Here is a 4520-nt window from a genome sequence, read left to right on the forward strand (position 1 = left end):
AGTGATTTCCTCAATCAAGCAATGGGAAGGTGAATGTCCTCAGATATCATATATCACATCTTCTAAGGATCAGTTGTGCAGTGTGGCTAGCCTTTTGGTCGTGTAACTATTTCCATCATGTCCATCTGGTTTCTTTGTTAGGTGTGGTGACGGTCAATGTGCTGCTTAGTTTTGTAAATTTTTCTTTTTGTACTATTCCTTTAATAGAGAGGGTATGAATTTGTTTGGGAATGTTGCTAGCAGATTTAGGGTAGGGTTTTTGACCCACATTCCCCCTCATTCATTATAATTACCTCTAAATCAGCCACCAAGCAAGGCCATAATCAATATGCCTCCCTTTCTATTGTGAACCTTAATTATGAAGCATAAGCAGCATTAATGATTAGACATAATGCTAATTAAGGCATGGTGGGTAATTGCCTGAGCCATGTGGGATGCTTAACACAGCTTAACTATTGGCACGCTCATGCAGAGTATTCAGTTGTTAATGGCAAATATGGCCCATCCTGAGTTGGATCACTTAGTTGGTTGACCTCGTAAGAGTTAGATTTTGGCCCTTGTGTAGGTGCCAGGCAGGGGCGTAGCTAGACCTTGGGTGACGGTAGGGCAAGAAGACAAAATGGCGCGCGAAGCGCGCCGCGATTCTGGCCACACCCCTTTTACGTAACAAAATGGAGGCATTTTCCTGCAAGCTGAGCAAAATCAGAGTGAAATTATCATTGTAAATAGCTTTAAAAAGAGCTGTGGTTATCAGCCACCCCCTTTTGTTATTGTAAGAACAATGAATATAATCTTTTGGGTTATAATTTCAATGAATATAATTATAAGGCCACTTTGATGGTAGGGCCCAGGCCCCCTCAGGCCCTACCTCAGCTACGCCCCTGGTGCCAGGTGCATAATACTGAACATTGCAGCCAGGGTGGGCTGTGCATTTCAGGGTGAATAGAATATGATGAATATTAAATTAAAGAATAATAATTACGTACTAGTTAACAGTGACAGAAAGTATGTCACAGGGAGGCTTAATGAATATTACTACCATTGTTGGATCATGCCTTGTGCCAGCATAAATTGTGGCTGCTTCATCACTATCGGAATGCCCCAAATCCTTGGTCCAAGCAGGATTGGTTCATGTTCCAACTCTTGAGTGTTAATACTTTTTAAAAACTTGGTTGATAAAACTTTATCCTGGGAAGAATTTGACTATACAGCAAAATATCTCCAAATACCCTATATCTATAGCCAAAAGAACAATAGAAAAATGCATTGAACATTATTAGTTGCATAACGGAGAATATTTTGCTAGACAATTACAGCATCACTTAAAACCCTGGAATGCCTCTTGAAGGCTACAATATGTCTACACAACTATTTATGTTTTAATGAGAACTCTCATTTACTACCAAATGGTTTCGTTAATTGTGAATATGATGCAGATGATATTAGTAACGCGGTAGCATTACTAAGTAGGATTCAAAATGGCTGCCACGACTTTTGCAGCCTTGCTATACCGGAAAAACGAGCTCCTGTGCTTACCAGACTTTGTAGAGGACCTTATTTTGACCAGAGGACTCCAATGGTACCACTAGCATGGCTCTAAACCTTGTATAAGAGGAAATTCAAAAATCGGCGAACCGGCCATTTTGTTCAGCCACTTTTTTTCATGTTCATCATCATCATCAAGAAAGTTAGTCCTGTCCATTCAGTTGGCGAGTTGTATCTCAAAATTGGTTGGTGCTACATGACTAGTTCTTACACCAATCTACTCCAAATGGCTATGTGCAGATCCATGTCCCATGAGATCATTCTTCAAGTGAAGAAAAAGTGATACTGTGACTGCTGGATAGAGCCATCTTAGCTGCATGCCGCCATTTTGTTATTTAAAGAAGCATGTGCTCCAAAATTTGGGTGTGGTAGCGCATGCTCAGATCTGCTCTGGAAAAAGCAATTAATTTTTTACCAGGCTATGCTTGGAATCAACAACTGCAATACTTTAGTGGAGGTTTCCAGCTAAAAGAGGTATTAATCTTACATGTTACTGTTTTATTAAGTGTGTGATTTTATTTTATTTAACTTGTCGGGTGGATGTTGGAAATATGGAATCCGGAGCACCTATTTCCGCCCCCTCACTGTTGTGATTATTATTAATCTTTTGAACACTGATTATTCTACTAATTATTAATTAGAATTAAATAACTATCATGAGGACGGGTTCCAGAAAAGGGAGTGTCCAGCCATTGCTCCTTCATCCATGTCACATTAGCCGGAACTAATGGAGAACTAGGGATGGGTATGTGGCAAGCTTTGTCCCTTTAGCTTGAGGGTGCCAGTCAGTTTGTCTTCTGTGAACTATCTTACTACTGCGCATGCGTGCCACTATCAACCCCACCCCCAAGTTCATCTCGTTTAACCGTTGCTTAAACTGCAATTAACTTGTCGGGTGGATGTTGGAAATATGGAATCCGGAGCACCTATTTCCGCCCCCTCACTGTTGTGATTATTATTAATTTTTTGAACACTGATTATTCTACTAATTATTAATTACAATTAAATAACAATCATGAGGGCGGGTTCCAGAAAGAGGAGTGTCCAGCCACTCAAGACTGGCTAACTTGCCAGTCACTTTCACTCCCCAACCTTTGCTACCCAATTCCCGATCATTTCCACAATAAATTACTAACACCTTTCAAAACACCAACCATTATGAACCCACAGTGTCCAATGTTAATGAGTCATGTTCTCCCCTACATGTCCCCTTGTGCTAGCACTTTCGACATCGAAGCCAGCTGCCCTGTTCCTAAGCGAATGTATGATAGGAATGCGCTGCTCTTCCACCTGCCAAGAGTCTGTATTGTGGAGTCCTCCACCCCCAATGTAGCGGCGGTGGTAGACGCCCAGATCCGGAAACTATGACCTGTAAACCTTCTTGCGGGAAGACCGGCCTCCAATAACACCTTTTGAACTTCCCCCACAAAACGTGTACAGGATAGGGGTGTACCGTCCTTCCATTGGAAGAGTGGACCTGGCTTAGTACCCCTTAACTTGATGTACTGGATTAGTACACTCACCGGACACAGCTCATTCCCCGTTCTACCAAATATCAAGGTCGCTCCTCGTCCTTCCTGGTCCGTCTTAGATTTCTTCAGACGAATGGACACCACTCTGGGTTGCCCCTCCCGGTCCACCGATATATCCTGAACGTCCAAGTGCACTCGTGGATCGAACCGGGTGCCCTCTGGCACCGTCATCTCGCCGGAATGGCTGAATGTGAAGAAGGTAACACACGATACAGCCCACAGCATAACATGGCTGTAACCCTCCTCCTTGGATCCTGGCAGCCATAGAGCCCTCATCCTGCGTAATATGTTCGGGGTCACTGGCAATCTGCCCCTTCTGGAGGTGGAGCCCTCCCTCTCCCGCAGGACCGCCACCCATTTCATTATCTGCTTTAGTCTGGGCATGGAGCCTATATTGGGTTCAGGCAAACCCCTTGCAATTTGTAGCTGCCGCACCCCTGACAAATATGCTTTTATGGTAGATGAAGATAAACCCTGTTGGCCCATGCATGCTACAAAATAACAAAGAATATTTTCAAACACTGGGAAAGGTGAGAGTGAAAAGTCAATACAGAATTGCATGTACCGCCACTGAGCAGTGTTGTATGACTTCTTAGTTGAAGAGGCTATACCTGCCTCAATGTAATTTCGAACTGTTCCCTCCAAGGTGCTGAGGTCCAGCTTGTCTCCAGCGCGAGAAGGGCCAACAAAGCCTCGGCGACCGCTGCTGGATTGGGATTTGCACTTGCTGGGGCCTGAGAAAAGAAAAGAGGGATGTTATCGCGTGACAAAGCATCTGCCAAGGTGTTGTGAGGCCCTTTGATATGACTGGCCCCAAACCAAATGTCATACCTACTTGTGAAGAACACTAATAAGCAAACCAAATGCATTAAATGATTGTCACGGCTATATCTCTTTGCCTGACAATTTGTTGTAGAACTACAACAAGGTAATAACAATTAATAAAAAAGCAATTACCACGCCTCTTTTTAGGGCAAACACGTGCATTTTACAGGAAACCACACCTTCTTGGCAGAAATTGGTATTGAATAATATTAGTGGTAAAATAGAAACCATAGGAAAGAATAGAAAAGTGAAAGAATGCTTTGTCGGCACTTTGATATAATTGCTATTCAACACTTATTTTTTATTTTTATTTTTTTTTGCAAAAAGTTGACTATTTGTTCATGATATTGTAAAGGCAATGAAACTGGTTGTAAGTAAATGCAGCAGCTAAAATCTATGTAGGTGCAAGCAGTTTAGGTGCTTTGGAGCACTTTTAAGTGAATGGAATAGAACTTGCAGGTCTACTGAGAGCTCTTGAAAGGCACAAAGATACTCTATGAAAAACGATCAAAATGGCTGATTGGGCGTGGTCAAGAGGTGTGGCGTCGAATAATGGATGATTTCCATGACAACATAAATAATTCAAAAAGTTGTCCAAAGGATTATCTTGCGAATACT

The 4520-nt window shown here is 42.4% G+C and overlaps 1 long non-coding RNA gene across 1 annotated transcript; it reads left to right on the forward strand.

The window, feature by feature from the left end:
• The first annotated feature begins 3968 nt into the window (after positions 1 to 3968).
• LOC109581093 (uncharacterized) lies at positions 3969 to 4266 on the forward strand. Its single transcript, XR_002184506.1, has 2 exons — positions 3969 to 4005; positions 4050 to 4266. It is a non-coding gene; the product is annotated as an uncharacterized LOC109581093 (long non-coding RNA).
• Positions 4267 to 4520: the final 254 nt, after the last annotated feature.

The sequence above is a fragment of the Amphimedon queenslandica genome, unplaced genomic scaffold (assembly GCF_000090795.2).
Source record: "Amphimedon queenslandica unplaced genomic scaffold, v1.1 AMPQUscaffold_13463, whole genome shotgun sequence".
In the NCBI taxonomy this organism is placed as follows: Eukaryota; Metazoa; Porifera; class Demospongiae; order Haplosclerida; family Niphatidae; genus Amphimedon; species Amphimedon queenslandica.